Here is a 17,493-nt window from a genome sequence, read left to right on the forward strand (position 1 = left end):
CAGAGGCGACCAAGGCGACCGCATAGGGCCCCGCGCCTAGGGTTACCATTTTGTGTCCTCTGAAAAAGAGGACACATGTCACGCCCCCTACCCCGCCCCCGCCACGCCTCATGTCCCGCCCCCGCCACGCCCCCTTCAGGTCCGGGTTCCGCCCCTATTCCCCCCCCCCCCGTCACATAGTCCCCTCCCCCCCATCACATACCCCCCCCTCACTTACTGGTGGTCTAGTAGAGTCTTCTCTTCGGGGCAGGAAAGAGCCCCCTCTTTCCTGCCCGGAGCGCTGCCTGCCCTTGCCTGCTGCATCCTCCTCGGTATGGCTGGGGATTCAAAATGGCCACCGAGAGTTGAAGCGGCCTCGCGAGAGTTCAACTCTCGGCGGCTATTTTGAATCCCCAGCCAGACCGAGAAAGATGATAGACAGGGGAGGCAGCGCTCCGGGCAGGAAAGAGGGGGCTCTTTCCTGCCCCGAAGACGTCACTAGACCACCAGGGAACATGGTAAGGAAGGGGAGGAGACGGGAGACCAGGTCACCAGACCCACGGCGCCGATCACACGCCCACCGTACGCACGCGCCTGCTCGCACCCGCGCCCACGTTTGTCCAGAAATCCGGACAAACGTGGGCGCGGGCAAAATCCGCCGGACGCCCCGGACATGCCCTCAAAAAGAGGACATGTCCGGGGAAATCCGGACGTATGGTAACCCTACCCGCGCCTAAGGGGGCCCCGCTCAGCACCCCAATTCTGCCTCGCTCGTGCCTCCGCTGCTGCTCGCCTTAGTCGCCTGAGATGATCCCCATTCCCGCGGCTCGGCCACTCCACTCCCACCACCACCGGCGCGGCATCCACCCCCGGCTTGGGCCCGCTACTAATTGTAGTGGACTTGAACTGAATAATTTCTGGGGAGGGGAGGTTTCATGATAGCATTGTGCTTATTATTTCAATCAATTTTTTTTGTACAAGTTTAGCTTCATTTGTCTTTATTTGAAATTTCATAAATAAAAAAATGTTCTAAAAATGGAATAATCTTATCAATGGGGTGGAGCTAGGCAGGGGGCGTGGCTAGGGTAGGCGGGGCTAGGATGGGGCCCCACCAAATTGGTCTGCATAGGGCCCCGCACTTGCTAAGACCGGCCCTGGAGATAACTCTTACTGCATGGCCATGAGGCGGGGAGCCCTTAATGCCACCCACTAAGGTGACGATAAGGGCTCCTGCGCTAACCACCCAGCAGTAAACAGGCGGTGTGCGATGATGTGTGATTAGTGCCGAGTTATCGCTGCACAAGTAGGGTTGCCATACGTCAGGTTTTACCCAGACATGTCCTCTTTTTGAGGACACGGTTTGCCAGCCTGCCCGTTTGTCTGGATTTGCAGACAGATGGGCAGGCTGGTGGGGAGGGGATATACATGGGGGGAGAGAGAGGGAATCTGGCTTTTTTTGGAGAGGTCAAAGTGATGGGGTGGGGGGGGGCATGTGTCCTCTTTTTCTTTAAGGCAAATATGGTAACCCAATGCGCAAGCCATTTCTGAGGGTTTTCTTTTTCCCCCGGAAGTGGCACGCGCTCAGGGCGGGACTACTGCCAACAGCCACATTGGGCTGCCGGTGGTCCCGGAAAAGTGAGCCTTGGACTTATCGCCGCTCTGTAAAAGGGCCCCAAAATTAGCTCAGCAATACTGAAAAGAATTGATGTTTAAATTTTATGTGCGCTGTAAAAGTGAAAGCAAGGCGAGGAATGTGCTTGGCATATGCGCAGAAGAGTTTCGTGGTAAGTGCAGCTCTTGTGTGCATGCACCTGGCAAACCCTAAAGTGAACTTGGAAGGCTTATATTTAAGTGCAGAAAACAGGAGCTAATGTGTGCTTTCACTTCGCGTTTGCTCAGACTCTTGCGCATTTCTTTCTCTCAGTACCGGTGCTCATGGGCTTTCTTCCGCTTCCAAAAGAAATCAAAACCAGCGGATTTTAAAACTGAAAATCAAAAGAAATCCTCTCTTCGAACTCCCCAAGGCCAGCTCCAAACTGGCAGTAGGTTTTCAGCGGTACGAACAGGGTTCGTTTGTGCACTGTACTCTGAGCATTGTGAGGGCATAGTAAATAACCTCATTAACATCCATTTGATTACATTTAAATACAGTTTGTAGCCATATTTGGTGCGCGTGTTTCCTGCGCCAAAGGCCTATGAGCATTCTGCGCATTTTAACGCTGGTGCTAGTCTAGCACTAATCGGCTCTGACGCCGGCGTTAGGTTCTGAGCATCGGCCTCTAGAAGAGGAAGGAAGGGCAGGTCTTGATGGTATTATTATTCTGGAGGGCAGAAAAAAAGGTGTCTCATAAATGCTGACAGAGACCACTGCTGAAAGGAGTCAGGGCCTGTGTTTTAGGAACCATTGTCATCAGTGATTTAGGAGGGGGGGAAATGAAGTAATGATGCCCCTCTGCATGTAGTTGTTGAGTAGAGAGGTGTGGTAGCTGTGTTAGTCCACTCTTAAAGGTAATCAATAGAAATAAAACAAAATAAAACACGGAAAAGAAAATAAGATGATACTTTTTTTTTTTATTGGACATAACTTAATACATTTCTTGATTAGCTTTCGAAGGTTGCCCTTCGTCAGATCGGAAATAAGCAAATGTTGGTAGATGACAATATATATAAGTGAAACATCAAAGCATTTCATTGGCAGTCTAACAGGATGGGGTGGATAGGTGAGAGACAGGGAGATATGCATGGAGACAAGAGGGTGACAAACAAAGCAGTACATTTTTATGGTTTATAATGGGCTAGAAAACCCAGATCTTTGTTAAGTCCTGTCTGGTGGGCATGGGTGTAGACTGGGGGGGGCGAGGGGGGGCAATGCCCCCCCAAACGACGACGACGTGACGACTGGCGCCAGTAGTAAAAAAAAAAAACAAACAAGCAGGCACGCGCTCTTCTCCATCCGCTTCGCTTCCCTGCCCTCTCTGCGTCCCGCCCGAAAGGAAATGACATCAGAGGAAGGCGGGACGCAGACAGAGAGGGCAGGGAAGCGAAGCGGACGGAGACGAGCGCGTGTCTGTCTACCCCCTCTCTTCCTCCCTCCCTTCAGCGCAGGCAGCAGTCTTCAGCTTTTCTGTTTTCCTGGCAGCGGTAGCGACGTACACGCTGCCTTCGGCTCTGCCCCGAAGCCTTCTCTTCAAGTTCCTGTTCCCGCCTAGGTCCCGCCTGGGACGTCAGACTCACAGAAACAGAAGCCTGTGCGGCTGCATTGATGATCTGCAAGGGCAGGCTTCTAGATGGAATGTTGCTAGTGGAGGAGTAGCCTAGTGGTTAATGCAGTGGAACATGGGATGTTGTTACTATTTGAGATTCTGGAATGTTGCTATTACTTGAAATTCTACATGGAATGTTGCTATTATTGGAGATTCTGTTGCTACTATTTGAGATTCTACATGGAATGCTGCTATTCCACTAGCAACATTCCATATTTAGATTGTGAGCTCTTTGAGCAGGGACTGTCTTTTCATGTATGGTGTACAGCGCTGCGTATGCCTTGTAGCGCTATAGAAGTGATAAGTAGTAGTAAGTTATAAGATCTTGAATTTAACCACATCAAAAACTGATTCAATTATTAGTATCATCCCATAAAAAGAAAATATTATCAAGAAATCTCCTGGATTTCTTAATATATTGATACCATTCTGAATATATACATGTTGTTCTTCCAATTGAGAACACAAACAGTGTTGCCACCGAGGACGTTAATGCTGCCCCCATAGCTACTCCTTGTTCACGGCAGATTGCAATTTAAGATACTAGATCAAAAAATCTAGGATGATTCCACAATGACACAAAAATCACTGTAACAATTCCATCTTCCTAAAGAAAATTACAGTCCAGAAATATTCTAACCTTAAATTTAAAAAAAAATCTTTTTAAGTATAAATTGCTTTCTTGAAACATATTAGCAAAATAGCATTTATGTATTTACATTTTGCTCACACCTTTTTCAGTAGTAGCTGAAGGTGAGTTACATTCAGGTATTCTGGATATTTCTCTGTCCCAGGAGGGCTCAGAATCTAAGTTTGTACCTGAGACAATGGAGGGTTAAGTGACTTGGCCAAGATCACAAGGAGCAACAGCGGGATTTGCAAGACCGGTGGTGCTCTAACCACTAGGCCACTCCTCCACTCCATAGACTCACTGTAGGGTCAAAAAGTGAGGCTATGTGTGAAAGGTACAGTCAGGGTTGGCCCAAAATTTACTCTGAGGTCATCCAGAAATACACATTTACAGTGCTGAGACAATTTTGAATAAGGTATGACTGCACTCATGTTCAGAAAAGTGATCATGTAAAGGAGAGGCACTATTTATCAGCATCCCATTTCCCTGTGTACTCTTGGACCATTCAGGCTAACTCAGATGACCTTCTCCTCTAACCATCAGAAGCTAGCCCGGCATGATTTTACTATGCAGGCAGGGTAAGAGTGTTGCTTGCAATCACTTTTGTGAATATAAAAATGGTTTACTCTTGATTAGAAATGTGAAAAGATTGCACATAAGCGTGTTTTGAAGTGACAGGAAAAGGATTTTGGAAGCCTGAAAGTGCAAGAAAGGATACAGGGTTCCTTTTACTAAGCCGCAGTAAAAAAGTGGTCTGAGGTAGTGTGGGCATGTGTTTTTGATGCGTGCCGGGCCATTATTTACCGCGTCTGGGAAAAAGGACATTTTTTTGAATGGGCCGGGAAATGGGTCTGCGCTAAAATTAAAACTAGTGTGCGCCTATTTATGGCCTGAGCCATAGGCGCCGACTCCGTGGGTGCTCGAGCACCCCCAATATTTCACCCACCGGAAGTTAGTTCCCTCCCTCCCTCCTTCCTTCAAGTTCCAGGCCCCCTCCCTCTGAATTTTAAAAGTCACCTATTTTACCTCGTCGGGGTTAGGGTGGCAGCAGCGGTAAAAAGCATGCAGGCTCAGCTCAGTGCTTAGTTCAGTTTTCCCTTCTCTCTCTCTCTCTCAGCTCTGGTCCCGCCCTTGCAGAAACAGGAAATAAGGGCGGGACCAGAGCTGAGAGAAGGGGAAGGGAAAACGGAACTAAGCACCGAGCCGAGCCTGCATGCTTTTTACTGCTGCTGCCGCCCTAATCCCGACAAGGTAAGATAGATGACTTTTAAAATTTGGAGGGAGGGGGCCTGGAACTCGAAGGGAGGGAAGGAGGAAGGGAGGGACGATGACCCTGGAACTGGGAGGGAGGGAGGGGGAGGGGGGATGGACCCTGGAACTACGGGGGAGGGAAAGGAGAGAGAGGGGAGGGAGGGAGGGACTGGAACTGGGAGGGAGGGAGGGGGGCCTGGAACTCAGAGGGGAGACAGGAGAAGGGGAAGGGGGAGGGGGGGTCAAGGGGGAGGGGGGCAGGGGAGAGGGGGGTCAAGGGGGAAGGGGGACAGGGGGGAGAGGGAGGGGAGGGGGGAATGCATCACCTGTAAAAAAAAAAATGTCAGCACCTCCAATCATTTTGAAAAGTTGGCTCCTATGGCCTTAGCCCTTACCACCACCCATTGATCTAGCGATAAGGGCTCATGTGCTATACATGCGGTAACAGTTCAGCGTGCGCCAACTGCCGATTACTGCCAGAAATGCTACGTGTGGTAGAAAATAAAAAAAATAATTTCTACCGCCAGAATAAGCGCATGCCAAATCTGACATTACTGCCGATTTTGGCCACCCTCAACTGCAGTCCATTGCAGGAGTGGCCAAAGTTTAAGGGAGCGTGTCAGAGGCTTAGCGAAGGGGGGATGGGAGCGTGGTTCACACATGGGCGCCCTCGGTCGATAATGGAAAAAAGAAGGCCGGCCCTGATGAGCATTTGGCCGACTTTACTTGGTCCATTTATTTTGAGGACCAAGCCTCAAAAAGATGCCCAAACTGACCAGATGACCACCAGAGGGAATTGGGGATGACCTCCCTGTACTCCCCCAGAGGTCACCAACCCCTAACCACCCTAAAAAAAAAAAAAACATTTTTTGCCAGCCTCTATGCCAGCCTGAAATGTCATACCCAGCTGCATCACAGCAATATGCAGGTCCCTGGAGCAGTTTTTAGTGGGTGCAGTGCACTTCAGGTAGGCGGACCCAGGCCCATCCCCCCCTACCTGTTACACTTGTGGTGGTAAATGGGAGCCCTCCAAAACCCACCCAAAACCCACTGTACCCACATGTAGATTTAGATTGTAAGCTCTTTTGAGCAGGGACTGTCTTCTTCATGTTCAGTTGTAAAGCGCTGCGTACGACTGGTAGCGCTATAGAAGTGATTTATAGTAGTAGTAGAAATGTAGGTGCCCCCCTTCACCCATAAGGGCTATGGTAGTGGTGTACAGTTATGGGGAGTGGGTTTTGGGGGAGATTTGGGGGGCTCAGCACCCAAGGGAAAAGAGCAATGTACCTGGGAGCAATAAATGAAGTACACTGCAGTGCCCGCTAGGGTGCCCAGTTGGTGTCCTGGCATGTGAGGGGGACCAGTGCACTACAAATGCTGGCTCCTCCCACGACCATGGCTTGGATTTGGCCGGATTTGAGATGGCTGGCCTCGGTTTCCACTATTGGCGAAAACCGAGGCCGGCCATCTCTAAGTCCGGCGAGCTCAACATTTAGGTCGACCATCTCTAAGGTTGACCTAAATGTTGAGATTTGGCCGGCCCCGACCGTATTATCGAAACGAAAGATGGCCGCCCATCTTGTTCGATAATACGGTTGGCTCCGCCCCTTCCCGGGGCCGTCCCCAGAAATGGCCACCCTTAGAGATGGGCGCCCCGGTTCGATTATGCCTCTCCACGTTACTATGCATAAGCAGATAAAGGGGAGCTGGGAATAAGGAACCGGCTTCAGTGTCATCCTTCCTTGGGTAAGGAAAGAGCTGCACACCTCTCAATGAAACAAAAGTTGTGAATATTCTGTAAACAAAAGAGGGGAAATTCCTGGTTGATCACTTGGGGCCCTCCAGCCCTGTATAGCATCAGAAAATTCAAAATTCAGATAAGTGACTTGCACTGTTCTTAACCTCTCCTCCCCCAGCCCTACATTTTCTTCACATGGTTATGCTCTGAAAACATGCAAAACATGAAAAAGAAATGTCAGAACCTAAAAGGTCAACCCCAATGGGCTGTTCACTCTGCTTCCCAAAAGACAATGTCTCTCACAAACTCTGCACCAGATATCTAATATATACCTGCAGTTCCTGCAATAATTTCATTAGAAAATCACACCTTTAATGATGGTTTGGGCAAATTGATAACCAGATAAATCAATCTGTGGTATTAGGAGTTCAAGGCTCCTTATCCATCTTAGGTCATACCCCATAGTCACACGTTCCAGTTCTTGCAAACTACTACTACTTATCATTTCTATAGCGCTACTGGACGTACGCAGTGTTGTACACTTGAACAGGAAGAGACAGTCCCTGCTCCACAGAGCTGGGAAACTAATCAAGACAGACAAACAAGACAAAATAAAGGATAAGGACAAAGAGTAGCAAGATTCTGTGCAGAATCCCAAAGAGCAGCAAGATTCCGGAATCCCAAAGACTACTACTACTTATCATTTCTATAGCGCTGCTAGACATACACAGCACTGTACACTTGAACATGAAGAGACAGTCCCTGCTCCACAGAGCTTACAACCTAATCAAGACAGACAAACAGGACAAATAAGGGAAAAGGACAAAGAGTAGCAAGATTCCGGAATCCCAATGTAGCAAGATTCTGTGCAGAATCCCAAAGAGCAGCAAGATTCCGGAATCCCAAAGACTACTACTACTATTTATCATTTCTATAGCGCTACTAGACGTACGCAGCGCTGTACACTTGAACATGAAGAGACAGTCTCTGCACGACAGAGCTTACAATCTAGTTAGGACAGACAAATAGGACAAATAAGAGATAAGGGAATATTAAAGTGAGGATGATAAAATAAGGGTTCTGAACAAGTGAATCAGGGTTAGGAGTTAAAAGCAGCATAAAAAATGTGGGCTTTTAGCTTAGATTTGAAGACGGCCAGAGATGGAGCTTGACATACCGACTCAGGAAGTCTATTCCAGGCATATGGTGCAGCAAGCTCATGGACAAGTCATGACTTTCCATACACAACTAAGGGGTATGTTTACTAAGGTGCGTTAGTGTTTTTAACACACCTTTAAATTTAAGGCACGTTAAACGCTAATGCATCTATACGTTTCTATGGGCGCATTAACGTTTAATGCACGTAAACCATTTATGCACGTTAAAAATGCTAATGCAACCATAGCGCCACTTAGAAAACATAGGTCTAAGATTTGAATCCCACCATGGTACATTTCATGCTGTTTATACTTGATTACAATTCTGCTCATTACTTCAGGGACTTTATAAATTCTTTTACACAGTCATTCCAACTGAGAACAATGGAGGGGGAGCGTGCATGCCATCACAAGTTTTGCAATGAAAAATGTGTTTCTTTTATTTTGAGAAAATATCCTTATGAAGGCAGCTGCCCTTAATTTGTACTCCGTGTCTGAACTGTGATTTGCTAAATGAGACAAGGCACCCATGGGAGAGCCAGAGGTATCCACCCTGTAACTCAGCTAAATGTTGAACTTCAAGATGCAGTCTGAATGGAGGATACACATTCTTCAGTGAGTGAAAAAAAGAAATCCAGGAAATTTTGCCTAGGTACGTCACCAGAGAGAATTTGTCCATAATTCCTCACATCTGCCAGTTGGACAGTGGTACAATAGTATAGGTTTCCTTAGTACAGGTAACAGTCTCTGTTTTCCATTTGATGTTGACAAATCATTAGCCAGAAAGCATAAAAAGTGGTGTTACCATTTGCCTTCAGGCCACAAGGAACAGAGTGATCTTGTCCTGTTTTTTTCTCATGTCACACAGTGAGTTCCAGTTCTGACATTCTTCAAAGAGCCGTCCTGCATTGACTGAAATAGGAATGTAAAATCAAATGTACCTTCAATAACTTGGATTCATCTGGGGTCCCATAGGCGCCGACTCTGTGGGTGCTCGAGCACCCCCAATATTTCACCCACCGGAAGTTCATTCTCTCCCTCCCTCCTCCCTTCGAGTTCCAGGCCCCCTCCCTCCAAGTTTTAAAAGTCATCTTGACTTACCTTGTCGGGGTTACGGTGGCAGCAGCGGTAAAAAGCAGGCTCGGCGCTTAGTTCAGTTTTCCCTTCTCTCTCTCTCAGCTCTGGTCCCGCCCTCATTTCCTGTTTCCGCAAGGGCGGGACCAGAGCTGAGAGAGAGAAGGGAAAACTGAACTAAGCGCCGAGCCTGCACGCTCTTTACCACTGCTGCCGCCGTAACCCCGACGAGGTAAGTCAAGATGACTTTTAAAATTCGGAGGGAGGAGGCCTGGAACTCGGAGGGAGGGAGGGACAGCGACCCTGGAACTTGGAGGGAGGGGGCACCCTGGAACTCAGAGGGAGGGAGGACCCTGAACTCAGAAGGAGGGAGGAGGGAAAGGAGAGAGAGAGGAGGGAGGGAGGGGGGCCTGTAACTCAGAGGGAGGTGGAGGGGGGGGCGAGAGAGGGGGACAGAGGAGGGGGACGGGGACAGTGGAGGGGGGACAGGGGAGGGGGATAGGGAGGGGGGACAGGGGGAGGGGGAATGCACCACCTGTAAAAAAAAATGTCAGCACCCCCAATCATTTTGAAAAGTTGGCTCCTATGTGGGGGCCGATACTCAAAAGCCACTGTAGTGACCTAGCAAGCTGAAAATGTGCCCAAACATAGCTGGTTAGATTTACTATATGTTTATTTAGGAATTTGCTAGGCCATCCCATCAAAGCAGTTTACATCTTTGTCGATCATTATAAAATATAGGAAAAAACAAATAAGTAAAGAAGCTAGATGTGGACGTTAGCGCTAGATGTGGACGTTAGCCGCTATCACCAAAATTTCAGCGCTAGTTGGCTAATTCTTTCTCCACTCAACTCTATGGCATGTTCAGAATGCCCATATTGGGGTCCTTTTACTAAGCCACGGTACAAAGTGGCCGGCAGTAGTGTAGGCGCGTGTATTGGGTGTGCGCCAGGCCAGTTTTTACCACATCTACAAAAAAAAAATGGCTTTTTTTTTAATGGGACGGGAAAAGGGCCTGTGGTAAAAATGAAACCAGCACGTACCCAAAACTGACCTGAACCCTTAACACCGCCCATTGATCTAGCGGTAAAGGCTCACGCACTACACGCGCGGTGACCGGTTGGCGTGCACCAAGTGCCCATTACTGGTGGAAATAATTCATCCGTGCGTTATGGGCACGTGCCAAATCTGAAATTACCGCCAGGAGGGTGCGCTGGCCTGGAGATAGTCTCATTTGGGCGTCACGCATGTCGAGCCTACCGCGGCTTAGTAAAAGGGCCCCATTATTAGCAGCTAAATATAACCACTGCTGAAATGAAACGACATTTATACAGCAGTAGTTAAGGCAAGTTACATTCAGGTACAGGGGTATTTACCTGTCCTTCGAGGGCTTACCATGTTTGTCTCTAAGGCAATAGAAAAACGTCCGAAAAATAGTCGCGCTAAACGCGCTGTGATTGGCTGAGGTAGACCTGGAGGAGGGAGCTGTGCCTTCTTCTTGGATCCCGATCACACACGGAGGGAGGGAGGGAGCCTGTGAAAGGGGAACTGCTGAGCCCTCTCTTGCTGTGGCTGGGGGGGGGGGGGTGTTTTTAAAGTGAAGCATGTCCATAAAGGATGTTCTTGGCACGTGCAGAGCAGCCAGCATAATGCTTGGCTGCTCTGCGCATGCTCCACGGGCCGACTGTTTAGCGATGGAATAGAGAATGCAAGTGAGCTACAATGAGCAGCTCATTTGCATTCTTATTCTACTACTACTTAACATTTCTAGAGCACTACTAGGGTTACGCAGCGCTGTACAATTTAACAAAGAGAGACAGTCCCTGCTCAAAGAGCTTACAATCTAATAGACAAGTGAACGGTCGGTCCGATAGGGGCAGTCAAATTGGGGCAGTCTGGATTCACTGAACGATAAGGGTTAGGTGCCGAACGCAGCATTGAAGAGGTGGGCTTTAAGCAAAGACTTGAAGACGGGCAGGGAGGGGCTTGGCGTAAGGGCTCAGGAAGGTTGTTCCAAGCATAGGGTGAGGCGAGGCAGAATGAGCGGAGCCTGGAGTTGGCGGTGGTGGAGAAGGGTATTCCTTGATGCATGCCCTTCCCTTACCGGTTCATTAAGGGAATCGGTAAGGGAAGGGCTCTAACGATTTTTAGTGCATCTGGGTGAGAGAGTTAAGGGCCTCTTTTACTAAACCATGCTAGAGATTCCTGGTGCGTCAATGCCGACAAAGCCCACTCAGTTTGAATAGGCTTCATCGGCATTGCTGCGTGGGAATCGTTAGCGGGGTTTGGTAAGATCATAAGATGCAGCAGTAGGATTTGAACTTGGCTTTCCTGGTTCACAGCCCACTGCTCTGACCATTAGGCCTACTCTTCCACTAACTTAAAAAAAAAATTTAAGAAGAAAAATAGAGTCAATGCCCTATTAAGCTCCAAGAAACTGGAGAACAAAACTTTCATACCTCATCAAACAAAGGAATAATCATTAGTAGCCTGCTGCATATTTAAAGACAAGCAAGATTCACCGAATTGCCAGATGAAGAATACAAAGTTGGTGAATCTTTCACAACAAAATCATCTCTTAAGATCAAGTTGAAAGAAAATTTAGCAAGCACCCTGAAACAAAATAATAAAGAAACGTCCCCGTCCCCCAAATGCAGGGCTTTGGGTTTTAATTCCAGAAACAATTTCGTCTTCTTTTGGGTTGCTCCAGCTAACGTAGGGAACTTTAAAAACAAAACATTTATATGCCAAAATCAGTTTAAGCGCTCAGTCACTGTCCAGTTTCACCACTAAGTTTACCAGCCAGCTTATAATCGAAAGACAAAAACGCCTATATTGCGACCTAAATCGGGAGATAGGCGTTTATCTCCTAAAAATGAATAACGCGGTATAATCGAAAGCCGAACTTGGACGTTTTCAACTGCACTTTATCGCGGAAGCGTACAAAGTTGACGGGGGCGTGTCGGAGGCGTGGTGAAGGTGGGACTGGGGCGTGGTTATCACCCGAACAGAGATGGGCGCCTTTCGCCGATAATGGAAAAAAAGTATGCTTTTGTAGCTAGAATTTAGGGCACTTTTCCTGGACCCTGTTTTTTCACGAATAAGGCCCCAAAAAGTGCCCTAAATGACCAGATTACCACCAGAGGGAATCGGGGATGACCTCCCCTGACTCCCCCAGTGGTCACTAACCCCCTCCCACCACAAAAAATGATGTTTCACAACTTTTTATTTTCACCCTCAAATGTCATACCCACCTCCCTGGCAGCAGTATGCAGGTCCCTGGAGCAGTTGTTAGGGGGTGCAGTGGACTTCAGGCAGGTGGACCCAGGCCCATCCCCCCCCTACCTGTTACAATTGTGCTGCTTAATGCTTAGTCGTCCAACCCCCCCAAACCCACTGTACCCACATCTAGGTGCCCCCCTTCACCCCTTAGGGCTATAGTAATGGTGTAGACTTGTGGGCAGTGGGTTTTGAGGGGGATTTGGGGGGCTCAACACACAAGGGAAGGGTGCTATGCACCTGGGAGCTCTTTTACCTTTTTTTTTGTTTTTGTAAAAATGCCCCCTAGGGTGCCCGGTTGGTGTCCTGGCATGTGAGGGGGACCAGTGCACTACGACTCCTGGCCCCTCCCACGAACAAATGCCTTGCATTTATTCGTTTTTGAGCTGGGCGCTTTCATTTTCCATTATCACTGAAAAACAAAATGCCCAGCTCACAAATTGTCGAATAAAACATGGACATCTATTTTTTTCGAAAATACGGTTTGGTCCGCCCCTTCACGGACCCGTTCTCGGAGATAAACGCCCATGGAGATAGACGTTTTCATTCAATTATGCCCCTCCAGGTGTCTTTAAATCTGCAGACAGGTCCGGGATCTTGAATATTAACTGGGTATTACTGGTCCTGGTACCTTCCTCCACTCTTTGCTTAGATGGTGGCAGGTAATGCGCCTTAAATGTAGAGAAACGGCCTCTGGGTGTTTTCAAAACTTCACACAAATACCTTTTAAACATTACATTACAGTATTTGCTTGACATGTTTTCATAACAAACCAGTACACAAAAATAAAATCTACTATAATAATTTGCACCTCCAACGTTCTGAAGCAGACTGCCAGAAAGTTGAAGCCCGGTTCGTAATGTCTGAAGCCTTCCGGTGATGTCACCGTGTTGCCTGGGAAACCGCGACGCGTCTCAAGCACGGATTAGGATGCTCTCGGCCCCGGGGCTCTTTTCACATTCTCAGCTGCAGAGCAGCCAACAGTCAATCAGCGAACGTGCGGAGGCCGGATGCAAGCATCACGTATCCCTCCACCGGATGAGGCGGCAGCTGCTGCGGCAGTAAGCTATTCCCAGAACAAAGGGGCAGGCACAGCGCTGTGGCGGCATGTTCAAGTGTAAAGCGCTGCGTTCGTCCGGTAGCGCTATAGAAATGATAAGTAGTAGTAGTAGTGAAACGTCATGACTCACGTCGGCGAACGGGTAGGTTGAAAAAGTGTGCTTTCTTTTACCACAGTGCGGCCGTCCCTGGAACTCGAAGGGGAAGGGGCGGCCCTGGGGGGGGGAGACTGGGGGAGGGGGAGGGAGGGGGTGGTGGAGGGGGTAGGGTGAGGGAGGGACGGGGAGGGAGTGGGGGAGGAGGGGAGGGGTGAGGGAGAGGAGAGGGAGGGAGGGAGGGAGGGGGCCCTGGAGAGAGGGAGGGGGGAGGAAGAACTCCGAGGACAACTTTGGTAGCACCCGTTTCATTTCACACAGAAACGGCCCTCTTTTACTAGTCTCTCTATATAAAATGTACCTTCAACGTTCTAATGAAGCCTCAAGTTTCCCAACATTCTAAATGTGTCATGGTGTAGATCGCTTTTGCACCATGAGTGTCAGCCCCGCCCTTGCGTCACAACTTGATGATGTAGAGGGCGGAGCACTTACACTCGATGACTCAAAACGCCCACCCGTACCCATGCGACAATGTGATGTCACACGCTATGTGAACGTGAAAGACCTGCAAGAAAGTGAGCGAAGGAACGAGCCAGCCTGAACATGACAGCCTAAACATCAGAGGGAGGGAGGGCGGCAAGCAGGCAAGCTGCTTGAATGTCAGAGGACGCCCACCCGTTCCCATGCGACAAAAAGTGACATCACACATAGGTTGCGTGGTAGTGTATTCCAGAATTGCGTGCTCATATAAGAGAAGGTTGATGCGTGCAGTATTTTGTATTTTATGCCTTTGCAATTAGGGAAGTGGAGATTGAGGAAAGTTCTGGATGATCTTTTAACGTTTCTGGGTGCCGCCACCCCACCCAAAACCCACTGTACCCAAATCTAGGTGCCCCCCCCCCCGTTACCCTTTAAGGCTTATGGTAGTGTTGTACAGTTGTGGGTAGTGGGTTTTGGGGGGCTCAGCACACAAGGTAAGGGAGCTATGCACCTGGGATCAATTTGTGAAGTCCACTGCAATGCCCCCTAGGGTGCCCGGTTGGTGTCCTGGCATGTGAGGGGGACCAGTGCACTACAAATGCTGGCTCCTCCCACGACCAAATGGCTCGGATTTGGCCGGTTTTGAGATAGCCATCGTTAGTTTCCATTATAGGCGAAAACCAATGGCGGCCATCTCTAAGGGCGACGATCTCTAAGGGCGGCCCAAATGTTGAAATTTGGCTGGCCCCGACCGTATTATCGAAATGAAAGATGGACGCCCATCTTGTTTTGATAATACGGTCGGGTACACCGCTTTACGGGGTCGTCATTAGAGATGGGCGCCCCCGTTCAATTATGCCCCTCTAGGTGCGCTATATAAAATCCGGGGGTCTGCACCTAATTTAGGCATCAGGATTTACGCCAAGTGAAATATGGTGTAAATGGTTGTGACTACATTTGGTCGCGTGGAGAGGCGCTTGGTGTTATTCTATTACCGCATAGAAATTTAAGCCTATTCTATAAGTACTTTATTTATTTATTATTACATTTATATCTCACATTTTTCCTGCTGATTGCAGGCTCAAAGTGGCTTTCATAAATCTGTAGTAAGGCTACAGTGCAATAAAGCAATTATACAAATTGAGAATAAGATAGGAAATAACAATTAAACAGCAATAGGGAAGAAGATAATAACATGTAATTAGTGTCCTTGGAGCTTATTAATGGAAAAAGTAATTCAAATTAAGTTGAACCTGGGGAATACGCCTAGACATATTTTTTTTTCCATGTAGTTTTCAGGCACCGTATACAGAATTTAGCCCATGATGTCCAATTATCTCTCTATATAAAAGGCAACACCAACGTTCTATGAAGCCTCCAGCCGGAAGTGTGAAGGGGGCGAGATATCCAGTTTCCCTATGAGTGTCTGCCCCGCCCTCTCTGTAACACAGTCAGTGAAGGAAAACAGCAGAGCACGAAATCAAATCGCTGGCTCTGTAACAGTGAAGGACAGAGGGGAGAGAGGCCAGAGGGCAGGGACACACACACTCCCACATGCACACAGAAGAAAACATTGCTAGCCCCCGTTTCATTTGCATCAGAAACGGGGCTTTTTTACTAGTGAATTTAAGAAAACACAAGGGCAAACGGTCTGCAAGCTCCAAGATGGAAAACAAACGAAGCAGATTGCAAAAATAAAACAGTAATTTGTTATTAAAACCTGAAGTTATATATACATAAATAGCCCGACACAGGCCGTGTTTCGACCGACAGGGCTGCTTCAGGGGCTATACAACAATCCTTTACTCACAAGTTTAATTGATAATATTGGATATGTGCTGAGATGAACTGAAATTTCATACATAGGAGATCACTTTAGAAAAACAGCTCTATCAGAGATGCCAAAAGAGTATTGACACAACGTCAAACGATCAGTCTTTTATCTCTGAAATCGCTGAAAAATTACTGTTTTATTTTTGCGATCTGCTTCGTTTGTTTTCCAATTATGAATTCATACAGGATTATTATAGAAAAGTTGGTGTTTTATTTGTTTGTTTTGATTTGGCTTATGACTCTTTTAGTTGTAGCTCAAGGCATGTTACATTCAGATACAGTAGGTATGATTGTTGAGTTGTATTATCAAAATATGAGGAGGAAGTAGGACTATAAAGGCCCCTTTTACTAAGCCGTGTAGGCGTCTACATGCGCCAAAATGGACATACTCATATTTGGAAAAACGAAATACGAAAGCGCCAAACCCCTAAAGAAAAACTACACTGGCTCCCACTAAAAGAACGAATTGCGTTCAAAGTTTGCACCCTGGTCCACAAAATTGTTCACGGTGAAGCTCCGATCTATATGTCAGACCTCATAGACCTGCCAACTAGAAACACAAAAAGACCAGCACGCACATTCTTGAATCTCCACTACGGACTTAAATATAAATCCACATATGCATCCAGCTTCTCCTACATAAGCACGCAACTATGAAACGCACTACCAAAGGCCATAAAAACAATGCACGACCTAACAATCTTCCGAAAACTACTGAAAACCAACTTGTTCAAGAAGGCATACCATAATGATCCATCCTAAATACTAGATAACTAGACTCTACAGGAACTAGACAAAACTGAACTCTTTACACTAGACTGATAACTTTCGTTGCTACTACTGAAAGTTACGCAATACGCACTACCACTTTATTTCTCATGCCGAAATGAACTTTCTGTAGCTGATTATCTAACTTATTTTATAATTCACTCTATCATTCAGAAACTTCAATGCAATACCACCGTATTATTCTACTCTACCATTTATGCGCCTTAATGCAACATTACTTGTAATTCTCTATCCGGAAATGGCGATCACCATTACGGCATAATGTAAGTCACATTGAGCCTGCAAATTGGTGGGAAAATGTGGGATATAAATGCAATAAATAAATAAATAAATAAATACCGGCCAACTACCGCGTGGCTCTTGCAGTAATTTAATTTTTGGCGCACGTCCGCTACACGCGTCTGAAAAATATTTTTTTATTTTTGGATGTATGTAGTGGACACACGTCAAGTGGCATCTGCTGTGCATAGGTCCTTACCACCCAAATTCTTAACCACTAGGTCTATGGCTGGCGGTAAGGTCAGAGACCCAAAATGGATGCGCGGCAATTTTGATTTTGCTGCACGTCCATTTTTGGGGAAAAAAAGATAACTTTTTTACAGGTGTGCTGAAAAATGATTCTGCACGCGCCCAAAACCCACGCCTACACTACCTCAAGTCACTTTTCAGCGCGCCTTTGTAAAGGACCCCTAAAAGTTAATGGGGGAGGGGCATGAGGAGCCGAGGGTACTTAATACCATTGTACTGGCTGTATGTTTACGTAAGCAAGAGAAGGGGCAAAATCCAATTAGCGTAGAATTTCTTCTTCTTGTATCGCAAGGTAGCAATGGAAAATCAATCTGAACTATAAATCTTATTCGTTCAA

The sequence above is a fragment of the Microcaecilia unicolor genome, unplaced genomic scaffold (genome assembly GCF_901765095.1).
Source record: "Microcaecilia unicolor unplaced genomic scaffold, aMicUni1.1, whole genome shotgun sequence".
Taxonomy (NCBI): Eukaryota; Metazoa; Chordata; class Amphibia; order Gymnophiona; family Siphonopidae; genus Microcaecilia; species Microcaecilia unicolor.